Below are 26,899 nucleotides of genomic sequence, written 5' to 3'. Positions count from 1 at the left end.
CTTATTCGGGACCACGGAATTTCATGTCTTTATGTTCAGGATTTTGGAATCGAACATCTGCAATCCCTAAATTTATAGATTCTGGAACTAAAATATCTTACCACCGACTCTTTCCAGAAATAATTTGAAATCATGGACCTACATGTAAATGGCGAAAATTCTATTCCAATTCCCCTGTACCCATATCATAAAAGTAAACTAACTCTGGATGGAATGATAAGCGTGTTATATATATTTTGTAACAGCAACTGTATAATGATGCTGACAGGAAAGCTTAATTCCCTTTTGCTAACAAAACTATTACTACCGATGCATTATTGAATTACTGATGGAGAAGGAATAGGAAGAAGACATCGATCATTGTGTTGATGATAGTGAACTACCGCTAGAAACAGAGACTGCTCTGAAACAACTGAAAACTTGGAAAAGGGCAAGCAGTGGCATAAGATTGTGTGGTCTTGCCATGCTCCATGTCTATCGCGATATAGAAGTCAGCAGACGAAATATTCTGAAACAATTTTTAAAACCAGCCATAGAAAAATTGGCAAACTCTACTGAATCGATGTTTGTTCTATGTTTCTGGGGACAGACTCAAATTGATATTTGGATGTTTATCTGACATAAATTTAAATAAAGTTGTTAAAAATTTGGTGTTGGTAAATGTCTTTAAATATGAAAAATTTATATAAAAAAGATCCAAATTTATAACATTGTTAAACTCTCTTGAAATGCATAGAATGCAGAATTTTGCACCATTATCATTCCATACCCTCCCAAAAAATTTTGCCTCGTTTCGCTCAGCTCAATTATTTTGCCTCACTAAAATAATATGCCTAGTAACAGCCTTCACATTAACAATTTTACTTTCATGAGCAACATGACACATGATACATGTGGAGCAGGATCTGCTTACCCTTCCAGAGCTCCAGTGAGATCTTCTGTTTTTGATAGGATTGACCTGTTGCTCAGTCTTTAGTTTTCGATGTTGTGTTGTGTTATGTGTACTGTTGTTTGCCTTCTCAGCTTTATATAATGTTTTTATGGCATTGTACATTTTATGGGACTTTATGAGTTACTCTATGGTATCTTTGGCATCTTTTAATTACCCTTAAAACCACAACAGATCAGCTGACGAAAGACTACAGCGTTTTAAAACCGCGTACTTTAAAACAAACCTTTACTAACAAGGAAAACATCCTGAACACCTACTTAACGTCTTGCCCATAAATGTCAGTCAATTGTCGACAATCAAATAAGGCCTTGCTAACCTGTTAAGAAACAATTCCAATAGAAAGAAGTATATTGTCATTTTTATTCTAAATTGAACTTGAAAAACTAAATTGCCTATTTGCTTCTCCTGGAACCCTGTCAGTCTGTGAGAAAATATCATTTAAAGAAAAGATATTACACTATAAGGTAATTGATCATTGCTATTTTAACAAATGTGAGTTTGACAAATGTCATTCAAAACTAAGTAAATACCATCCCATAAAAGACAAAAATGGAGGGAAGATGAATGGAATATTACTTAAAATTATAAATGAAATATGAATAAATTCTATTTTTTTGTACAAACAGTACAATATTCAGCTAAATCACATTGTGAAAACATGTCTTTTCTTTATTTTGGGAAATTAATCATTAAATAAATTTGTTTAAAAAACTAAAATAGAATAATGCTGAATACATGATATTCAAAATGAAAACTGTTAAAAAAGATAATAACTTCCAATATCTGCCAAATTGGGGACGGCATGCAATAGAAAAGTAATTGAACATTTGTTTGGGTACCAGATCTAACAAGACATATGATAGATGACAGAGAATTAGATCTTCCAAGAAAATCTTTTGAGATCTTGGAAAGATAAATGATAAAAAAGTGAGACTTGCAATGACATTGGTTACCAGAATTGATTTAAGAGATGAGGTGACAGGAAAACAACTTTCTTTTGCTCTTTAAACTTAAAATTATTAGAAGAACTTCGCCAAATAATACATTATACAAAAAATAAAGCAAAACAAAAAGTAAGCAACAGTAGTATAATTTAAATATGTGAACATTTGGCAAAGTTTAAATAAGATTAATTTCCCCTTGGGATCAAAATATATAAACACTACAAATGAGTTTTATACACACATGTCTGGCACTAACTGTGTCTATGCTACTGCTGATGGACATTTTGGCACAAGGATATCGCAATGCAAGATAGTCAGTGTTCCTGTTGTGGTACATCATTTACACAGTAAAAAAAAATGTAAAAAACTTAAGACTAATTAGAGACAAATTTTCAGACCTGATGCTGTGGTACTATTTCTTTTCTTTAATCTAGAATACTGCACTGGATATAATGAAAAACATCTATTAGTGTAGTAATTTTCTACAGCAAAATTCATTTCATTAAACTATCATGACCTTTATGCTTGCATTAAATATCAAATCCTCTATAAATGAATATTCCAAAATTAGAACCTTAATTTACAAAAAATGGTGCCATGGTGATTTAAATGATGACAGCTTGATTTGTAGGACAAAATTATTTGATTTTGATTGGGAATTGATTTTCAATATGGAGAAAAGCAAGTAAACCATAGGGCATTATCAATTCTAAATAAGCATCATTCATTTTCTCATTTTAGTGTTATTAAATTGGATATAAATGTACCAGCAGTTCCATGTGTAGGGGAAAGCATTATTCTGGGTCAAAAACCTAATTTGGTGTAAATTAAAAAAGAAATTATGGTAATAAACAAGTGTACATATTTCATATTTTTGTAACCACAACTTCATGGTAAACTGACCTTGACTAAGGGGTTTGTGTTTTTTATGATGATTTCATTGATGGCTGGTTTATTATAATACTGGTTACACAGATCCAAATGCCCAGTAAGTCATCCCTTTAAGGGTTTTATGGAAAACATCTTCATGTTCTTGACAATTTAAGGAATATCTGTAAAACATTACCTAATACCACAGATATAATCCTCTTTTCCAAGATTGTGACAATACCAATCATGACTAGTCTCTATTTTTACTGCATGGGTACACAACTCAGATGCCACATTAGTAAAACAGGAACTGCTTACATTCAGGAACACGGACTTCACTGAATCAACGATTTTTGTAAGGCTTGTAATGATTTGTTATCATTGTTCATTTTTCAGAATTTTTCTTTTGGGTCATGGTGATGTGTGTTTTTAATGCACTCATGATTTTTCATAACTTCAATAACTCCAGAAAAGTAAAAGTGATGACTCTCAAATTCCAAATTAATCTGTGTTTTGTGGTAATAAATTAGCATTGTGTATAAGTTTCATAACATTTGGTTGAGGCAAATTAAAGTTAGAGAACAGAAACTTATTATGGGACATATTTATGTACGGACACATCAATATCCTTAAATCCAGCACCTGATTATTGCCTATTCTTCTCAAGTATAACAACTTTACCAATAAATTAACCAAACATCTTGTTCCTACATAATTTTGTAACTAAACGATTCATCTTTGACTATATGTTTCTATTTTTCTTATGTTGTCCATGTTATAGAATTTCCAATTGTTCACGCTGGGGAAATTAAGTTGCAATGCAATCTTCAAATGTGTTAGATATTGGCTTCAGTAGAATTGGACATTAATTAGGTAATCATATACAATATTCACTGTAATCAATTCTTGTAATGATCTGATGGATATAATAACAATATTATCTCTAGACAACAGAATCACCAGACAGGACAACCAGAATGTAACAATTCACAATTAGCGAAAAACTTCTAACATCTTGACATTTGTATTTCTGAAAGAACTTACTTTTAGTGACTTAAAATTACTCTTCATTTTCATATTATGTAACTTTTCCAAGAATTAATGGAATCATAGCATACAATTTCCAACTGTTTATAAAGTATATTTAAAATGTTCCATGACAAAATTACATTTCAATCAATATTATAACTTAGACCATATCAATTATTAGATCTTCAGTACCAATACCAATTATTGTGATAAATGCTTGATATTTCCCACTGAATCAGGTCACCATAAAACCAAGGATTCAAATTAAATCATTAAAAAATGGTGTCATATGAAATATCTCATGCATCCAACTGTTCCAATTACATGGCACTTTCTATTTATAAAGAACAAATTATTTCATGATCAAGATAATCAAAACCTACTCAACTGGTTTCTCAATAATCATTAAGCAAGACTAAGCTGTTTACATAGGAACAACTAACTATAACTGTCAAAACATTTATCCAGTAAACCAAAGCAAGAATGGATCCATCACAGTGTATAGATAAGCAATCTACAAACATCCTGGCTTATATCAGAAACAAGTAGGAAAAATATCTACAATGACCTTATAGTTTATCTAAGACATTTGTGACAATATCTGTTAACACACTCTGTAATCTTGATGTTTTCAAACATTTTTTTTCAGAGATAACCTTTGGCCTATATTTTTATCAATAATTAGAGTTTACAGAAACATGTAAACAATTCAGACACGAACAGCCACTTCATTAAAAGACAATCTGGAATTCATTCAAACTTAACAAAAAGCACTGCATAGACTCATATGATTTCATAGATTTTTAAAATAGTGAAGTATGCCATGCTTGCAAAATGTTAGAAAGTTCACAAGTACAAGCAACTCTGTTTTAAGTGCAAAATCTAGTTATATTTACTCCAGGCTATTTAAATTTTTTGCAACAAAGGTTCATTAAAAAGTACAAACTGAAGAGGGAACTAGTGTATTCTAAAAAACATCTTCACCCAGAAACATGTGAAGAAACTATCAGAGCTCAATCAACTAAGACTAAAAAAGAAATGAAGGTAGTGGATTTTATAACCTATTTACAGGGAAAAACATCAAAACTTAAGTATTGAATAATTTGAAATGCTAGATTTTGTCCTGTTTTAAGCCCTGTTTTATTTTTTTCTTTAAGATGGTATTATACAGGAAATCTGATGACAACAGACACAGTAGATTAGTTCTTGAGATTTCAATTAAAAAAACCCACTTTGATAATGTCCAATGAAAAAAAAATAATGTTAGTATGTCTGCAATCAATTATGTCCTAAATCTTTAGATACTTAGAAATTCTGTCAAATCTTGACTAAAAACTGCTGGCACAGATTGTCTTTTAATAGTACATAAAAATAACCATGGATATGAAACAATTGGTTTAAGGTACAACCAGGTGCTCCGTAGGGTGCAGCTTTATACGACTGCAGAAGTTGAACCCCTGAACAGTTGGGGCAAGTATGGACACAACATTCGAGCTTGATACAGCTCTAAATTTGGATTGTGATTAAATATTTGACACAGCATAGGTTTCTGACACAGATTGAATGTGGTCTAAGAACTTAAAAATTTTAAATTGGATATTTCCCCATAATTATGGTCCAATATCCAAAATACATACTTAGATTCAGCATATCAAAGAATCCCAAGAATTCAATTTTTGTTAAAATCAAACTAAATTTAATTTTGGACCCTTTTGACCTTAATGTAGACCAATTTGAAAACGGGGACCAAACATTATGATTCTATATATAGAGTTAGATTCAGCATATCAAGGAACCCCAATTAATCAATTTTTGATGAAATCAAACAAAAAAAAAGTTTAATTTTGGCCCCTTTTGGCCCCTAATTCCTAAACTATTGGGACCATAACCCCAAAAATCAATCCCAAGCTTCCTTTAGTGGTATTGAACCTTCTTTTAAAACTTTATAGAAAATTATTTACTAAAACTAAAGTTGTTGTCTGGAAACTTAATGCGTCTTCGGACAACAACAACATCATACCATTATATGATGCAAATTTTTTTTTGCGGTCATATAAAAACTCCTTACAATTTTTTATTTGATTAAAATATGGGTGACTTATTAGGAGCAAACATGTTTATATTTTGTTTTCAACATTCACTGATTGAGATAACAATTTTTCGTAAGGGCTCAACAACTTAAAAACTTTTTGAAATATTGTAAAAAAAAAGTCTACATCAAGACTTTTATAAGCACAAAGACAATTCAAAAAATTGCTCAGTACAGTAAGTTCTAGATTGTCCCTCAATTATTGTATCTATAACAAAAAGATGTTTTACTCATAATCAGATTTACCTCTTTTTCCAATAATAATACATTTTATACATTTTGAAAATTTTTTTCAACTAATTACTCAAATGTATTTGTTGCCACTGAAGAATTTAACAAACTAAATGACCTTGCATCTGGTAACAGTCAGAATCAATACCTGGGGTCCTATTATTTCATAATTACAAAAAAATGCAATCTGTATAACAAAGCATTAACAGGTGCTAGCTAATCTGATTGGCTAAAGAATAGGTGGGTGGGTTTGTAGCACAAATCTTGCTATTATTGATATATTTCTTGATTCTGAGTTTTAAATCGGACATCAGGACAGTTATATACAAGGTAAGCTTATGTATTCAATTAATTAAGTATATTTATTTTATACTAAGAAATGATTTCCAACCAAAAAAGTAAGTAGTTTATATAGCTTTAATACTTAGATAAGTTTCAAACTGAAACTTTCATTTCAGTAAAAAATGGATTAAAACTATATGATATAAAGTTAGTTTTGGAATTAAAATAATACAAGACCCTTTTCAATCTAATAGATGGAGGCACCTTAATTGTAACTTTGACAGCAAAATAAGTTCTCCTTATAACCAATATAAAAATATTGAATTGGTTTAGTATAACTGAGCTCATCTGCCTGGTTTTAAGCTTCCCTTGTTTCACATCTGTCTGTACCTGTAGCTATTTTAAGTAAGTCTTATAAATATTTATTCTAATGCTATATGAAAATGACTAAATATTTGTACCACATCAAGGTAAAACTGTATGATGATGTAATTGTAAACTTAAACAGACATTTAGGCAAGGGTATACTGCTTTAAGTTGCAGGGGTCGAAAAACAAAAAAATAACAAACTTGACACATAAAATTTTCAACGCTACCCCTGGCTATATTACTACCATCAATTAGAAAACTTTGTGCTAAACAAACTTTAATATGGAGATCATACACTCCAAAAAGAAAGAAAAGTTGTGGAGCACAGTAACAAGTAGGACTACACTATCAAATAAAAATTTAAAAAGGATGTGCTCTGACTCAGAGCTATTTTTTTCTAGCATCTTTGCATAAAATTTGCTTTCAGCAGAAGGGTATTAAAGGAAAGGTAGGATTATTATAGTTATAAATCATACCAAATGAAATATTCATTTAAGAAACGGAACGTAATCAATAAGGTGATAAAAGAAAATTCTTTTCAAATAAGGCTCATTCTTTGGTGAATTCTTGTCAGTACCTTACAACATCTTAGACCAAACACTATGAATTACGATTGTGATTTTGTGTGTGACCAATATCTAAACCTGAACATATACAGTATAAATTCAATAAATCTTAGCAAATGAAGTTAAAAGATGATTATCTGTTTATTTACATGACAATCTTTTTTAAATATGCTTGTCATTTGAATTTGTTAAAATAAGTGGGAGCCTGGACACCAAAATAAAGAAGAGATAATTCAAAAGTCTGCCTTTACATTCTTTCATGATATTTACACCAAAACATAAAGAAGGAAAAAAAATCATAAGAAAATATATAAAACTATCAAAATAATTACTTTTGAATGCACTTTAACAAAAATTTTGTCTTCCACCTTTGTTGTTAATGCATCCTATTGTACAACACTATAATAAACCCCAGTCTTTTTGTTATGTTAAGAATAATTTGTCAATAGCTTCTATCTATGTCTCTCTACATTCCATTTATTTTTCTATACATGACTTTTGTTCACAGATAAAATTGATTTCAATCTAACAGAAAAAGAATCTTTATGACAGTTAGATTCACTTCATAATTTCTTCAAATCAAAATCAATTTACACTTTATATATTCTACGAAAATCAATGAAAGAATTATTAAATGAATCTTTACGGTGGAAATCACAACAAAAATCAGTGCATGCTCCGAATGTTCAAAAATAAATTTGCCAACAACATTAAGATATAAATTTCATGTCATTAATTTTCATTTGTTTCCATATTTAAACCACTTTCATAATCATGGCACTGAACAAGTAAGGGAAGAAATTCAAAGGGGCAATTTACTTGAATTATGCTAAGAATGAATGAAATAAAATTTGTCTCACTAAGAAATGAATTCATAATTCATCCTATTATGATCATTGGGAGTTATCTAAATGCCATGTCAACATGCTGGTGGTTTTTTTATGTATTCTTGCAGGAAGTTTCAAGACTTTCAAGCAGCTTCGTTAATTTGATCATTTAGCAGCAAAACAAATTATAAAACTGAAAAGATCAACACAATACATTCTATAAATTTATCTCAAACATTATGCTTCCTTATTTTCTAATTAGACTATGGCGTAACTCAATAATTTATTTTTTAATAAAAAATTCAATACCCTGTTTATATAACTACAATATGGCATTAGTACATGCATGTTATGGGAATGATACAGCATTGAATTTCTTTTATCATCAAATTTACCAATTTGATAAGTGGACCATAAGAGCAAATTAACACATATGAAATAAGCATTAAATTCAGAATTATTATGTTCAAATTACTTTATATACAAATTCATATAGTGAAACTATGTCCATGAAGACAAAAACTGCCATTACTGAAAAGGAATGCAAACAACTTGTATTAGATTAGGGGTTTCTGTTTTATCCATTATTAAATTTCTGCTCACAGATCAATTGAGTTGAATAAGTGTTTTCTTCATCAAAAATGTAAACTGAATACACAGATGTATAACTGCATCTGCAGCTGATCAATATCAATGTAAACACAAACATAAACAAAGATGTAACATTTATACATGCTGCCTGTTTTACATATAAACTTATGAAATGCACCATTTTGATAATAAACATGATAAACATGTTAAATTTCAATGCTGTATTAAGTCAGGTGCACTCAATTTGTAATCGATCATTTAGATAACTGTAATTTAAGCACACATTTATTAACTTTATTTACTTATTATTAAAACAAACACTTAAACATAATGATGCCAGTTTCAGTTGATTGTTACTGCTTTTTTTCCCTTTCCTTTAATTAAAATAGAAGACTTATGATATATTTACTGTCCACACTATTTTGAAGAATATGCTGTTGATACCTTTGGCAGTCTCTGCTTTAATCTAGGACTTGTTTAAACTGCAGGCAGTTATTATCCATAGGCGGGTCCAAGGGGGGGGGGGGGGCCTGGGGGGTCCGGGCCCCCTTTTGTGGGAAAAATTTGGTTGATTATATAGGGAATCATTGAACCATGACTGGAGCCCCCCCCCCCCCCCCGCCCCCTTTAGGTCAGTCAGCAGCCCTCCTTAGGAAAAGTTCTGGATCCACCACTGTTATCAAATAGTATCAAGACTCTTATTAAGAATTGATCTCTTGCTGATGACATTATCTTGACCTTGAGATTTTTTTACTACAGATGTACAAAGCTATCTACAGCTAATCAACATCATTGTAAAAACCTTAGTGTTTGACCCAGAAATTTTTATAAAAAGGTGTGTGGGACCGACTGGCTAAGATGGGGTCTGGTCCAGTCATGGCTCAGTGATTCCCTATTTAATAATCTAAGTTTTTCTAACAAAAAGGGGGCCCTGTACCCTGGGCTCCCCCACAATCCGCCTCTGAACACAAACATAAAGGACAAACTATTGACACACAGATATGCCTGGGTTTTTTCATTTAAATGGCTTATTTTAAATAATGAAAATAATCAAAGGAAATAAAGCCTGACTGAAGGTAAAGGGCCAAATAACTTTTAGGGAAAATGAGACATGCCAATGCTAACAACATGCATATTAAATACCATTGACTTGTCATAAGGTGTTCCCTTTTAACTTATCCAAATAATCTTCATGGAAATTAGATGTGTTGATTTACTCATACAACTCCATACCAAATATCATTGACCTACCACTAGTGGTTCCCCTTAAATGACAAACTAATACACTTTTGACAGTGCCACCCACAATGTGGCCCCCATCCATCCCCTGTAAACAGTGAGTTTAAGTCTTGCCTTTTATAACTTGTCGAAGCAACACAAAAATGTTGAAAAGCTGCCTTAGAATCTGTCAAATACCAAGCTTTGCCTTTAACTGATATCTTCACATTTTTTCTCAAATTTGTTTTTATCTTAATTCTAAAATAAGAGTAATCTATATTTTATTCACAAATTCCATCAATTATGCTGTAAGATTGAAAGCTGTCTGTGTTGTCTGAAAAACAGATTTTATTCCCTTCTCAAAACTCTTTCAATAGAATCTTATTTAAATTGAATTTTGCTGTAAGCATATTTTGACTTCCTAATGAGCTTTTGTTGAGAAGGACAGATATAACTTGAAGCCAGCTAATTAGTTTTTTGGTTGTTAACATATACAACTAATGTAGCAGAATTGTAATTCAAGACTTGTGATTTTCAATAATAGGTTGCAGAATTTGTTAAAGAGAGTCTCATTGTGAATTTTTATATGTTGTATGTTTTTATAAGAGGTTTAAATCTTGTCATTAATCTTTACTATTGGTATTAAGAAGTATGTTATAACTTCTATACATGAGATGCTAAACTATCTGTAAATGTCAACTATTTCAAAAATAAAGTCCATCTATCATAAAAAATACTGAAAAGGAAAAATAAATATTTTTAAAAGGTCTGCTTCAGACTTTATATTTTAAGCATAAAAAAAGCTGCTTTCAGTGTTTCATAAAATTGTCTAAAAGTTTGACAAGATATTTGATGTACGTGTAACAAACTTTACTGGGATTTGGTCATAAACAATCTTCTATCTAAGTAAAATTCCACAAAGTTTTGAAAAAGTACTTGATGAATATAATCCTTTAACATTTAAGACTGAAGCTCAATGCTAACTGTAAAAAAAATATTAAGTCCCTTTTTTGGCCATTTTTCCTGCATGAATTGGGCAATTACCCCAAACTCAATCCCAGCCTTTGTTTTGTAATATGGAACCTTTAAAAGGTACAATGTAAGAAAGATACATACATTTACACACAAGATATAGCCCAGAAACTACAAAAATTCTAGTTTCAGGCCCCTTTTGGCCCTTAATACCTAAACTGTTGGCACCATAACCCCCAAAATGAGTCCAAACCTTCTACTTTTGGTATTTAAACATTGTGGTACAATTTCAGAGCAATTGGAATACTTATACACAAGTTAATATCCTGAAAGTAGAAAAATTCTTGTTTGGGCCCCTTTTGAGCCCCTTTCTTCCAAAACGGTTGGGACCATCATCCCCGAAATCAATCCCAACCTTCCTTTTTAGGTATCGTACCTTCTCATTAAATTTCATAGAGATCTATTCACTTAAACTAAAGTTATTGTCCGAAACCAAATGGGTCTTCAAGCGAGGCAGACGACATCATCATACCATTATATGATCCAAAAAATTTTGTTGTGGTCATATCAAAAATAAATAGGTTAAACTTCCACACATAAATGTTGCTGGATCAACAAACATATGAAACAGTTTGAAAATGAATTATGTGTAAATTAAAGTTGAAGGATGCACAGCCTATATTGTTTGTTAGCAAGGAGTTCTCTGCTGTTTAAAAATTAAGTTAACTGCTAAAATTAAAAAAAAAAAAAAAAAGCAGCACACTGTCTGTTCCTTTGATATGTTATTATTTTCAATCAGTTCATATGGTTAACTCAGTTCACTTAGACCAGTTCATTAACACAAACACGTGGCATTTTCTAATTGAGTTAACTTATACATTAGGCGTTTCCTTCAAAACTCAGCTAAGGGAGCTACCATTTGATTTTTATGGGGGGGCTAGGATGAAATTTGAAAAAAATAGGCAGGACAGGAGTTTTGAGTAAAAAAAAAGGCAGGATGAGCAACTTGGTAAAAAAAAAAAGGCAGGATGTCAATTTGTGTAAAAAAAGTCAGGATAAACTAATAAAAAAAAAAGGCAGGACCGAATAGAGTAAAAAATAAAAAGGCAGGACAGAGATTACAACTAAAAAAAAAAGCAGGACAAAATTTTTCATCCTAGCCCCCCCATAAAAATCAAATGGTAGCTCCCTAACCACTTTATCTCTACTCCAAAACTTGCTTTGTGAATAATCATCATCCAAAATCTGTAACTTGACCTCTGGAGACACATAGACATATTACTTGATACATTCCAAATATTGAAGCTCTGTTCTGTTACATTATAGAGAAACAAGCCTAGTGAAAAATAACTGGACCACTTAGATCATAAAACGAGGTAATGTTCAAGAGCCTGTGTCGCTCACCTGATTCTACTTTAGTTTTGGAAATCATGTAAATAAATTAAAATCATAACAGGTACCCTCATATTGATTGAGCCCACATTTGGTTTAATATTGGCCCCATAATTACCATAAATACCACTACAAGGAAATGAAATACTTGAATTGCTGTCTCTCTTATAAACTTGGTTGCTGGCAAGACAAAATTGAAAAATAAAAAAATTACTCTTCACATAGTGCTTTTTTGGAGAAATATTCAATTGGTACAATAATGACCAATAGTTTAGAAAGTAAATTGATTAATTGTTTTTTTTTATGCCTGTAACCTTCTAACATAATCTCATGGTTAGCAGAAGTTTTAAACTAAATCAAAAGATCAGAATTATAATGTCCCTTGCTTAGCTTATACTTTATCTATTCTAGATACAAGGGCAATAACTAAATATTTTAGAGAAATGACCAGACAAACAGACATCCTGTATTTCTATGTATCTGGCAATGGGTCGTGCAAAGGGACAACAACATTAAAGATTAATAAACAGTGGATGATACACCTTTATTTTGCATATTGAAATTGATGCAAAAATGAAATGTGATATTTCATAGGCATTTAATTATATGTTCAACAATTATATAAAGTTTCCACTGAATCAATCAAAGCATACTAAAGTTATGGTACAATATGTAAAAACTTTACTAAAATCTAATAACTAAAGTCCCATAACTCTTGCATGACAAACCAGAAAATTAATTTCCTTTAATAAAGCTCAACAATAAAGGTTTGGAGGAAATAAATACTGGTATTCATGATTTGTGATAAGCATTTCCTTTCATGAAACCTCATAATAATGTAAAAGTTTGGAGGAAATCACTTTAAGAATGCTGAAGAATTGTCTTATTAAATCTGTGTGTCAAAGATCTGTAATAGCAGAATGACAAAAAATCTTTTTTTTAAATCAACAACAAGCTTTCTATCCTCATTTCTTATGTTATTTTAATGTATTAAAGCCAAATAATTATCATACAAATATTTACTTGTGAGTAATCATACAAACTGTTGACAAATAGATGGACAGACAGAGGGACATTGATATGCATTTATCTATAATGTGTTCTGTCTTTGACCAGTGGGTATTATAAACTATTTTCATTTATTTTCAACAGAATAGCAGACATGTAGCTTTGAATCATCTGCATTTAACTATAATGTATTCTGTCTTTGACCAGTGGGTATTATAAACTATTTTCATTAATTTTCAACAGAATAGCAGACATGTAGCTTTGAATCATTTAACTATTATACATGTATAAGCTTTAAAAAAGAGAATCATAAGAAATAAAACTGAACTTAATCCTCCTACATACTCCAGTGGTATAATTTATATGATCTAGTTAGTGTATATTAGAAGGCAGTTATTTCTCCCTAGAGGGAAGTCTCTAATTTATCATGGATGTGATTAAAGCCTTGATGAGATAAATCATAACTTAGCTGTTGTATTCCCACCAGCTAATTAACTCACATACTCTGTATGTAATTTGTTATTTGATAAATGTCATTTTGATCTTTATAATATTTCCTGTAAAACTCATTTAAAATGGCTACCTGTTTAAAGTTGCCTTTATCACAGGACAACCGATAATAGAAAACAATGTCAGCTGTTGCTTCTTACAGAACTGTCATATAATAATTGTCAAGACCAATATCATTAAAAGGTTCACCATAACAATTTAAGAAACACGTTTCTATTTTAAGGCAAATTGTAGTCAAAACAGAAGATCATAAAAGGAGTCACTGTAGAATAAACTTAGAGGCATACCATATTTAATCTTAAATGTAAAGGCAAACAGATGTTATATAGCATTAATTCAAGGAACAAAATCCCTAAAGCACACTTAAAAAAATACAAAACAAAAGACAAGTGTTTTTATTGCATTTCTTATCCTGCAATGCATATTATGATATGACCCACTTTTAAAGTATATATAACATATAGTTTTCTTACCATTGATTGAGTAGAAAGTGACACGGTAGTAACAGCACCACACCAAGCTTTATTGAAGTAACAGAATGTCATCTGAAATAAAAGAATATGTACATATAGAAGATAATTAATGAAATTAAAGAACCTTAGTGAGCACGCTCACATACCCCACGTCCCCACATTGTCATTAGAGAAATTAAATAAGTGTAAGAAAAAAAAATTGTATAAGAAAAAATATTGAATATTAATTTCCTGTCAATATGCACCTCTTCATAGTATGTCCTTATTATCTACAAAATTTCATGATATTCTGTTGTGTGGTTTCAGAGGAGTTGAGATGACAAACTGTTGCAGAAGTACATTGAAGCAAATAAGTTCAAAGGGGCGCAAGTCCTAGAAAAAATAAAAGAATCGTAATTTCCTGTCGATATGCACATCTATGTTGTATGTCCTTATTATCTACAAAGTTCATGAAATTCTGTTGTGTGGTTTCAGAGGAGTTGAGATGACAAACTGTTGAAGTAGTACCTTAAATCAAATAAGTTCAAAGAGGTGTAACTCCTAGAAAAAAAAATTGAATCGTAATTTCCTGTCGATATGCACATCTACACAGTATGTCCTTACTATCTTAAAAGGTTTCATGAAATTCTTTTGTGTAGTTTCAGAGGAGTTGCGATGACAAACTGTTGCAGTAGTACATTAAAGTAAATAAGTTCAAAGGGGCGGAACTCCTAGAAAAAAAATTGAATCGTAATTTCCCGTCAATATGCACATCTACATATTATGTCCTTACTATCTAAAAAGGTTTCATGAAATTCTGTTGTGTGGTTTGAGAGGAGTTGCGATGACAAACTGTTGCAGTAGTACATTAAAGTAAATAAGTTCAAAGGGGCATAACTCCTAGAAAAAAAATAGAATCGCAATTTCCCGTCAATATGCACAACTACATAGTATGTCCTTATTATCTGAAAAGGTTTCGTGAAATTCTGTTGTGTGGTTTGAGAGGAGTTGCGATGACAAACTGTTGCAGTAGTACATATAAGTAAATAAGTTCAAAGGGGCGTAACTCCTAGAGAAAAAATTGAATCGCAATTTCCCGTCAATATGCACAACTACATAGTATGTCCTTATTATCTGAAAAGGTTTTGTGAAATTCTGTTGTGTGGTTTGAGAGGAGTTGCAATGACAAACTGTTGCAGTAGTACATTAAAGTAAATAAGTTCAAAGGGGCGTAACTCCTAGAAAAAAAATTGAATCGCAATTTCCCGTCGATATGCACAACTACATAGTATGTCCTTATTATCTGAAAAGGTTTCGTGAAATTCTGTTGTGTGGTTTGAGAGGAGTTGCGATTACAAACTGTTGCAGTAGTACATTAAAGTAAATAAGTTCAAAGGGGCATAACTCCTAGAAAAAAAATTGAATCGCGGACGGACAGACGGGTCAAAAACATTATACCCTCCGCAACCCGTTGCGTGGGGTATAATAAATAAACCTAAAAAAAATCAATGTGAACACCTATATTCTAAGACAATAGCTACCTGTGTTTCTTTTAAATAACAATAACATATAACATCAATCTTTAAATGGTGATCTTGCTGAATGTGAGCAGCATCACATGTCTGCAGATTTGACTATTAAAGCAAGATTTCCATAATTTCTTTTTAGCACTGGAGGATGTATTACTTTAAACTAGTTTTATTAGTAAATCAGTTTCTTATATAAAAAACAAAAAAAAAAGAAAAAAAAAGTTATGAAATATTGAATAAATAGATTATATTCTAAGTCAAACTTTATTATACTAAAATAGTGTTGCTTTATGATCTCTATTCTCTAAACTATGTGTTCTATTTACGTAGCAGAATCTGATTGGATGGAAACAATATTCATTACATTGTACTTGCTTTTTTAAGTAACAACTTTTCAGTAGCTTAAATGTTCACCTGTTAAGACTGAAGAGATAGTTTGGCAATAGGTATTGTGAAAGAGCAAATCCTCCTGGATTGAAGCAAAGTTATATTTGAAAGTTATGATAGTTGTTAAATTGCTAGATTTCCTACACTGAACTTTTCAGTACAAGCAGGCTAATAGACTGAAGACCTGCCTGATATGGGAAATGCAACACAAAAAATATGTTAAACCAATGCAATGAATAAACTTCCCCAAATTTCATCCAAACAAATTGTACTAATCAATGTATAAGACAGGGTACTCTGCTGGTATTTTTAGTTGCTTTGATTTCGAAAAATGCTTAAAGATAGTGAATACCAGTGGTAACACATTTTTCATCTTCTAATGTACTTTTACTGACTAATCGAAGAAACTTGAAAATAAATACATATGGCAATAAAAAAATCATATATATAGGAGGTATTTTATCACAAAAATTCTGCATGTTACATGTGAACAACTATCCATCAATATAATTGGTGCAACAAGATAATAATATAAGATAAGCAATCAAGCAGGCAAATTATTGCAATTGTGATATGTTTTATGTTGATGCCTCATTAAGATTGTACCTTTGTTATAACTACAGCTTTGATGACAAGATAATCCTCAATTCTTATGATTCAAAGCAAATTCTTATAGACCGTTTGGTAAGACAGTATGTACTAACTATAAAGAGACATTGCTCAAGTTCTTTTTTAATTATTAGGAGTTTGGCATTCCACCAGCAATAGTCTTTTGTCATTTTGATGTCTTTTATAGCTAACTATGCACCAGCAATAGTCTTTTGTCATTTTGTTGTCTTTTATAGCTGACTATGCGGCATAATCTTTGATCATTGTTGAAGGCCGTAATATGACCTATAGTTGTTAATTTCTGTGTCATTTGGTCTCTTGTGGATAGGTGTGTCATTGGCATACATACATCTTGTTATTTTCTTATATCGGTATTTTCAAACTAAATGTGTCAAAGCGACACGAATGGCCCATCCCAAAAAGTTTTAAAATCTGCAATTTCAATAGCACAAAATCTGGAGGCATATAGAAAAATGTTTGTATAAATGTCATTTTCAACAATTTTCAAAGTTGTAATCCTTTAATTTTGGCAAAAATTAGAGAAGTGAAGTAACTTAAAATTGGTCTGTAACTCATCATGGTTAACTCTGACATACCAAAAATCAGCCCAATATCTGAAAAACTCTGTATAATGGTTTGTTGCGGAATGACAGAATTATGGAATGACGGCAATATCTGAAGGCGTTTAGGAAAAAACTCTGTATAATGGTTTGTTGCGAAATGACGGAATTACCAAATGACAGACAAGGGTAAAACTATACGGCACTGACAACTTCTTTGTGGGGCCATAAAAAATCCTACCACCACCTTGCAAACATTTCCACATTCTGATCTGATGTGACTTTGTATAAATACATCACTCAGGAATGTAGTCTGATTTACTTTTGACCGAACAATGTAACACCTAAACAATTATAACTGATGAAAAGAAGGTATTTTGTTTTCATCCATGGTTTACCCTGGCAAGTGACTCTATGTCATTAACCCAAGTTTACTAAAACTCCAGACAGTCAATAGAACCATAGATGTAAGGGGTATTACATCTATGATAGAACTAAAGAAATATTTAACAATAAAATCTTTTAAAAACACTCCCTTAAATAAGGATTCTCAAATGTAATTCAGATTCAGAAAATGTTTGGATTGCAGATTTATAATTACTGATAGTTCATTAGTTTATAACTACTTAGACTGCTGTTCACTTGAAAAGATACATTTACATTTTTCTTCACAATACCATGATGAACTGATCAAATTAAGATTATCTTGATCTAACATTTACCTGAAAATAACATTTCTCATTTGAAATGAACATTTCTGTCAATACCATCAGTAAGGGGCCTCCAACTTTTGAGGAATCTCACATGCTTTCATAAAAAATCTTCTTACATTCACTTAAAGCAGTTACTGTTGTATTTTTCTCGCTATCAAAACACTTAAACTCAAAAGTAGTTATAAACCTTAAGCACTGTCTACATGGAACAATTTCAGGTACAATTTAAGCAAAATAATTCCAAAAGCCTATTAGATTTAAAAAATAATGTAAAAATATAATAGATTTTAAATAGTTATTTAGCTCTAAATCAAATCTTACGTTTTTAAATGGAAATACATATTATGCCTACTTTTACAATACAATATTTCATTCTTGAACTTAAACTGTATGAGAAGCCAGTTCAGAAAAAATAGTTATTATTACAGATTTAATAAACACTATTGCAGTCACTATACTAATATCATTTTTATTTTGGATATAAAAACAAAACTTAAAAAAAATGTGACAATGATAGCCTGATTTAATTAACAGGGCATGGACTTGGACTTGAAAATATGTAGCTTTGTTTTGTGTGTATTTTAGTCTAGTCACCATCTAATTAACTATCGAGTTGACAGCTAAAGTCATCCGAGGACCAAATAAGCGATGTAAACATAAAAATAGATATAAATAGATTAAGCAAACTCATTGTTGGATTTTTCTAAGTCTATTTAATTTCATATTATAGATGAAAAAATAAATGTTTATCATCATTTTTACCTGTATAAGAATGATTTTTTTGTGGATCGAATCAGTCAATCAAATGGTTTACCTTTGTCTCACTTGCAAGTGAATAATTCATAATCAATGTTTTTTTTGCTTATTTTGACAAAATTGAACCATACTGCCAGCTAAAAGTGAACTAGATATCATTGAGATGGGAGCCATCTCTGTGGGCCCCGCTGTCAATAACGTGGGGTAAATAAGTTGTATGGATAATCTGATATGAAGCATTATTTGAAGTTATTACATAGTCTCATGTGTGATTTTGATCTAAGATTTTAAGTTAAAACTGATAAATATTCTCATCTTACTTTCATAGTATAATAGTGATATGACTGCATGATGTGAACTCATTGTTTACTACTCTAAGGTGACTTCTGGATATATGGATTGATGTTTGAACAATATGTTTAAAGGTGCTGCCCAATTGATATTTGTCACATATTTTTAGAATTATGCCTTCAATATATTATGACCCACCAAGTATAAAGTATGAAATATTAATGGTTCTCGAGAGGTAGAGCGGACACAATTTGTTAAGAACAACGAACGGATGGACAGACAGACAGACTGATCTTAGACCTAGGATGCATACATTATGACACATTCTCTTGTGTTGGTTAATATATATGTTAAGTTGAAAATGTTTGTCAGGTATAAAGTATGAAATAATAACAGCTGTCCTCTCAAAATATAATGTGGATCAAATTTGTTAGCGATGGACAGACCAACAGACAGACACCCTTTGACCTAGGAAGTGGTACATACATCATGACACACCCTCTGGTGTTGGTTAAAATGGATGTCAAGTATAATATTTGAAATCATAACGGTTCTCAAGATATAGAGCGGACACAATCTTCACCACAGGACACAGGGTTGTCAACTGAAACCAAAGTTTTTTTGACGTTGACCTTTGACCTAGGAAGTTGTACATACATCATGACACGCCCTCTGGTGGTGGTTAAAATGTATGACAAGTATATACTTTGAAATCATAACGATTATCTAGATATGGAGCGGACACGATCTTCACCACAGGACACAGGATTGTCAACTCGAAACCAGTTTTTGACCTTGACCTTTGACCTAGAAAGTTGTACATACATCATGACACACCCTCTGGTGGTTGTTAAAATGGATGTCAAGTATAAACTTTGAAATCATAATGGTTATCTAGATATGGAGCGGACACGATCTTCACCACAGGACACGGGGTTGTCAACTGAAACCAAAGTTTTTGACCTTGACCTTTGACCTAGGAAGTTGTACATACAACATGACACACCCTCTGGTGTTGGTTAATAATCATGTTAAGTATTAAGTATGAAATCATAACGGTTCTCTAGATATGGAGCGGACACGAAAGTGTTACGGACGGATGGACGGACGGACAGACGGACGGACAGACGGACGGACGGACAGACTGATCACTATAGGGCGACCCGCCGTCGGCGGGGCCCTAATTATCATTTCACTATTTGCATTTCATAAATGATTGAGCAAAAATATAATATATCAGTATTTTTAAATATCTCGTAGCTAGTGCCCCTATAAGTAACCTTTTTTTTTTGTTACTTAATAAATAATAAGAATCAGAAAAACAAAAACAAAAAAACAAAAACAAAAACAAAAACAAAAACAAAATCAAAATCAAAATCAAAATCAAAATCTAAATCAACATCTAAATCAAAATTTTATATAGTAAATATATTATAAATCCTTGATTGCAACACATTCCAAACAGATTTAGGTGAATTCATGATGGTGACGGGTACTACGTCACTACAGTGTACAAATTTCACTTTATATTTGTTTTCCTACCATAAAAGATAGGCCACAATAAATACAAGTGTTTAATGTAAATATAATTATATTTATATGTTTTCCTAATGAATGGCATTTAAGATTTTGTTGAAATCAAGAAAAATTTAGATGAATTCTAAAGTGAATTCATCCCAAAATAAACTGGCTAATTAAAGAAATAGAAAAACAGATTTTTTTCCAAGAAAATCAACACTCCTACTATAATCTTTCTCAAATCAACAATTATTGTAAGTAAACAACTTATCTGTCCATCAGTGTACATTATCTACCAAATAACATTGTTACAGCTGACTTTGTTGTTTGTCTCATAAAACATGAACATACAAACTGTCAGCAACAAGTTAGACAGAAATCCATCAAGATGGTTAAACCAAAGAAAGAATCGGCAAATATCTAAAGCTATTATTTTCTAGTTAGCACAGGCACTAATGTCTCACATTCCCCCCCCCCCCTGTTATACTAAGGTAATAGGATTTTTTTTCTGAGACAAGTGCCTGTTTTAAATAGGAATTTTTCCTGTATAAGTCCTCTACAGTTACCTGAACATTAAAAAATGTGCAAAAAGTTTCAGTTAACATATGAATAAATTGTATATCAAAACTGTATTATTGATGAAAATTTTTGAAAATTTTTAAACCTTGTGATAAATTTTGCATTTTTGCCTTTGCCTCTTTGCTTTTGTAATTTTGGATTTCAAGCTGCTGCTATTAAAATAATTAAAAGAGACCAGTAATTTCAAGTTGATTCATTTTTCATTAGCTAGAATTGTACATGAATTTGCTCCAGGAAGCTCTATTTCTACCTGGATATCTGATAATAACAGCAGACTACCTGGAGCCTGTATAGGTAAATTAAATGGTTTCATGCAGTAATTCTCTATTCAATATATTGGGAACATTGGAAGAGTTTAACTTCTCTGAATACAGAACATATTACTTGTAATAATTTGATCAATGTTGTTAACTAGCAATTTCATGTTTGATAAATCCCTTCAATTAAATAAAACATTTATTTAAGTACAGTCGTGTTTATGAATTAAATACATTTATGAATTATGAAATAATCATAAAGTTACAAACTATTATTACATCACATTAAGAACACATGATCAATCAATCAAACCATCAACAGAACTAAACAGGATTCATCCATTTACAGAAACAACTAAACTGATACAGCTTTTATTAATTTACTTTTGTGTTCCTTTTGCTAGCGGAACTTTATTAAGCACGGCTTATTCAATTGAACATGTCCAGATATTGCAATAAAAAACACTGAGGGAAATACATAAAACCAATATAAGTTGTTAAGCCTGGAATTGCTTTGGAGAAAACCGATGATATAAAAAAACATTACATCCAAATGATCCAAGCAGTAAATACAATATCAATGTTTAAATAACAAGTCTTATTGACAATTAACCAATTAGAACGTCAATATTTCTCACTTATTACTAATCATACCAGAAATAAATGAACTGAATCCAAATATTCATATACTGATTCTAATCATTCATAGTGTAGAGAGAACATATCAATTGCAACCATGTACTTTACCAAATTCACTGGATATTCGCTTTAAAAGTTAAAAGGTATGTATGGTTTCAAACTTCCACTGAAAAACTGAAAAGTTGACCTTGTAGTATGTGTTTTGCTCAATGTTGAAAGCTGTACAGTGACCTATAGTTGTGATTTTTATGTCATTTGGTCTCTTGCTAAGAGTTGTCTCATTTGGCAATCATATGTAACCGGAGAGCACGAATTTCATTACAAAATTGCTTCTCTCCACCGGTACTCGAACCCGGGACCTCTGTGTTACAAGGCAGCGCGTATACCGACTGAGCTAAAGAAGTACTTCCTTAGCTCAACCGCTTACGGCTGACTAAGTATCTACTAAGTTTTTCTAAGGGAAGCAATCTCGTCACACTTCCCCCACCTCAAGAGTCATCAAACCATTATGACTCTCACACAAACATACCCTAGCTAGAATTCCTCTCTAACTACTGTGGGTTTTTTAGTTGGGCGCCAATGTAACCGGAGAGCACAAATTTTATTACAAAATTGCTTCTCTCCACCGGGACTCGAACCCGGGACCTCTGTGTTACAAGGCAGCGCGTATACCGTCTGAGCTAAAGAAGTACTTCCTTAGCTCAACCGCTTACGGCTGACTAAGTATCTACTAAGTTTTTCCAAAGGGAAGCAATCCCGTCACACATACCACATCTTCTTATTTCTATATTCTTAGTTGACACCACTGATAGTGGACTGCTTGCTCTAAAGGGTATCATTACAATCATCAAGTAAAAGTAAAAGCTTTACCCTTTCTTCTATGAAAAACATTGTTTAACATACGTATTTCAATATTATGTTGGAATCTAAGCTTACTTTAGTGGAAAAAATCATAATAATGCTTGGCAAAATTGATAAAATCATCAAGAAAATTAATGTCAGATATTCCCAAGTATATACTGTTGGTATTCAATACAAACCTGATTAAGTCTTATACAGATTTTTGAATGCAAAATGCTTCAACTGAGGCACAACATTATTATAATTATAAATTATAATTAAGAGGCATAAAATGTTATTATGGAGTAAAGCCATGGGAGGCACTAACTCAGGTATGACAATAGAGGGGAGACATAAAAAGTTGTCATTTAATAAGAGGAAAGGGTTAAGATACTATTACAAAAGTATATCTTATTTTTGAAATGGTATTTTCTTATTTTTCTTAATTAATTTCCCTCTAGACAGATCTAAATGTTTGTTGTGTTAAGATTTTTAATTACTGACTACTATAGCAGTAAAGTCTGATGGAACCACAAAATAAGGTACCAGAAATAACAAAAACATTTCAACACACAAAAATTTGTAGTAATGAAAATGTATGACTTCAAATTATTCAAATGTAATAAATATTTAAGGTAAAATCAAATGCATGTAATACCATGCATCCTACAAAATGAAAATAGCACTTTCTAAATTCTGTGCTTCATAGAACTGTTGTGGATTCACACAGAGGAACACAGGCACTTGTTTCTATCCATGGCAGTTTCAACTATCCCATTAATATATGGATGGTCGACCTTCCCATGGATAGAAACTAGTGCCTGTGCCAAGGAACCCTCAAACGTAAACATTTGAAAGCCAGAGAGGTGTTGTGTATCATAATATTTCAATGAAAATCCTATAATCCATTAATATACATAGATTTGAGAACAGCACCACCTCTTTGCAAACACAGTTAATTCTACTGTTCAGTGTAATACACTGGCAGTTTTCTGATATATCTGAATAATGAAACTATTAATTAATTCTATTAATAACTATAAATTTGATAAGATAATTTATGAAATTCAATTCTCCATAGGAACTTACAGTTATAACTATTTATTTATTAACAAATATACTACTGTTGTTAATCATTGATGCATTACATAATTTTACATTAATACATATGAAATTTTAAATCAATATGCACTGATGATTATTTTCAAATCCCATGTTATAATTTTAAAATCTATGATTTCCATATAGGGTTGTAACATTTGCTTTCATTTACTGTAATATTAATAAAAGTTTATGAGATTAATACTTAAATAAGACAGCAACAGTAAATAAAACCTAAATTGTTGACACAGATATACAATAATTGATGCTGTCAACACTGGAAACACTGCCTAAGTCCTGCTTCCTTGATTTTCATCATTGTTGCTTTCCGTGCCCGGAAATTTAGAAATGATCCATGTAAACTTGTCGCTCCTTTAAATAAACTTATTCTAAAAGGTTACCTATTCAACACTGTAATAAGATCATTGAATATTGTTTTTATTGGTGTAAATATTGATCTTGTTATCAGTAAATTAAAAGCCAACTAAATATTACTAGTATGTTATATACATATTCATATACATGGATCTACAATCTGTTGATACCTGTAACTTGGCATTGCTACTTCAGGTCATAAATAAGAGATTTAAGTATTTTTTTTTCTCTTCAGGTGGTTACTATTACAGAAAGAGAAATCAAACACATTTGTCATAAAGAATATATTGTGCTCAGAATTCTGGAAGAAAAAAAAAGGAAAAAAAGCCAAACAACTGTAAAAGAATTCATCCATATATCAATATACCAGACACATTCAAATAAACAAATGCAAAAGCCTTTTCAACACATCTTTCCAATTTGGTTTATAAGTTCATTCCCAAGAGAAGCAATGTCTCAGGGCAAAATTTTTAATAAGACTATGACATAATTTACAGCAATATATTTCTCAGTTACATAATATTAAATTCATAAATGTTTGATTGGATTTATTAGGATATCACCATATCAGTATTGAGTAAAAAATACCCTATTTAGGTAGCAATTTTTAAGCTAATTACAAACTGCCAGTGGGAATTTAGCTAATCAGAGCAGCGTTTCAATTGTTCAAGTAAATCCACATAAATGGTCAAAAGTAATTTCAACTCTTTAGAGACTCAAAAATAGCTTTATTGCTCTATTTCTCTCACCGTTTTCAATAAAAAAGTTACTTTTGTGCAGATTATTTTGAGTGCTACAATTACCTACTTTTCAAGTATCTCTGACATTTATCCTCCATAAACCCAATAACTGTTACACAGTTACAGTATTTATTCAAATTTATTGAAATAATTCATTGTTCCATAAAGTTTTAAAAAGGGTTTATAATGTGGAAGACAGTTGACACAACTTATTATCTGAGTTTCCCATACATTTATTACTTTATTTTTTCAATACCATTCTTATGGTAACTTTCATATCAGCAAGAATGCAAGAGAGCCGTGGTGTAAGTGAGTGGTTAGTGCATCGGACAAATAACACAAAGATTCCCGATTCCATCCCCGCTCCGGGGAGTAAATTTCAAGGACTGAATTTCCGGCTCTCCATTTGCGTGTATGGACTTGAGGAAATGGTGATAGTCAGTCGTAAGGGGACGATCAAAATGCCGACCCATGTTAAGAGAGAGCAAATTACCTCTTAGAAAAGACACCCTTATAGATTTTTAGCATGCTAATCTCACAATGCGATAGTTCTCCCGAAGACATGTCACTCTAATATGACATGTTTTTGTAACTTTTAAACTTGACAAGTCTTTTAACTTTGCGTTCTCTAAGACAAAAAACGGAAAATACAAAGTTTAAGAAGTTTTACAATGCAAACAAGTAGTTGATCTTAAATACATAAAAAGCCCCTATCACTGACAGTGAATTGTTGAAATGACAACAAATTAGAAGAGTCTAGAGAATTGTTGAAATAATAACAAATTAAAAGAATCTAGAGAATTGTTGAAATGATAAATAAATTTAAAGAACCCATAACAGTTCCATTAGCAGTTAGCATTAAACCAATAAAACACCAATTTAACACCGTGTTTAAGTGATTTCAATAATCACTGCCACATATAAGAATAAAGCCGTTAGTAATATGCTTCTGATCTTGAAGAATATCAATTCAAAAAGAACAACCCCACAAAATGTTATTGCCAAAAATAGATCAGAACAGAACATGTGACATTCACAAAAGTACGTTTTGTACATGAAAACATGGGAAAACCTATCCAATTAATTAACCTGTAAAGACGGAATCAGTTGAACAACCCAAAATTATGTTACTCCTTGGAAAAGAAACAGGCCAATTAATTGCGATAATTGAAATAAAGTAATGAAGCAAGCAAGACAAATATGTAAATGGATATAAAAAATCGTTACCATAATTAATTGCTTTATTATACAACTTTCTCCTAATGTTAAAATCATTGTTCAAATATTGAATACATTTTGACGAAAATCAGGTTCCAGCATTACAACATTCTCTCTTTGTCAAAATTATCATACAGAATCATGTAACAATTCTATTGTTATATAAAAGAAACTAATGATTAATGAATTTTCAATATTCTATTGAAAAATAAAACTGTTGATCCAAATCTGTACAACTGTGATACAGATGGCTCAGCGATTTATCTATCATGTTATCATGCAAGTCTGTAATCAGTTCAAAGTAAAGAATATAAAGCAGAAATACAAGTGTAATGGCTTTATTCTACACTCCACCTTTTAAAGATGCTACCTGAGTTTACAGATGGAATTTACATGCCTTATGTTCAAACACTTTGATGTAACTACTGTGGATATTTCAAACAATAATGTAATTTGCAATGCATTGTTAGAGATAGCATCTCTTT

At 31.3% G+C, this 26,899-nt stretch overlaps 1 protein-coding gene and 1 long non-coding RNA gene across 10 annotated transcripts in view; both read right to left on the bottom strand.

The window, feature by feature from the left end:
* The window catches only part of LOC143076721 (protein MON2 homolog), a 293,055-nt gene that overhangs the window by 96,659 nt on the left and 169,497 nt on the right, over positions 1–26,899 (bottom strand). The window lies entirely within an intron of this gene.
* The window catches only part of LOC143076815 (uncharacterized), a 151,421-nt gene that overhangs the window by 46,398 nt on the left and 78,124 nt on the right, over positions 1–26,899 (bottom strand). Inside the window, exon 9 of the long non-coding RNA XR_012978795.1 lies at positions 14,324–14,395. This is a non-coding gene — a long non-coding RNA (uncharacterized LOC143076815). The remainder of the gene's footprint in view (positions 1–14,323; positions 14,396–26,899) is intronic.

This window comes from Mytilus galloprovincialis, chromosome 1 (assembly GCF_965363235.1).
Source record: "Mytilus galloprovincialis chromosome 1, xbMytGall1.hap1.1, whole genome shotgun sequence".
Lineage (NCBI taxonomy): Eukaryota > Metazoa > Mollusca > Bivalvia > Mytilida > Mytilidae > Mytilus > Mytilus galloprovincialis.
The sequence above is the reverse complement of the archived record's forward strand: the minus strand, read 5'-3'. Positions and strand labels throughout refer to the sequence as shown.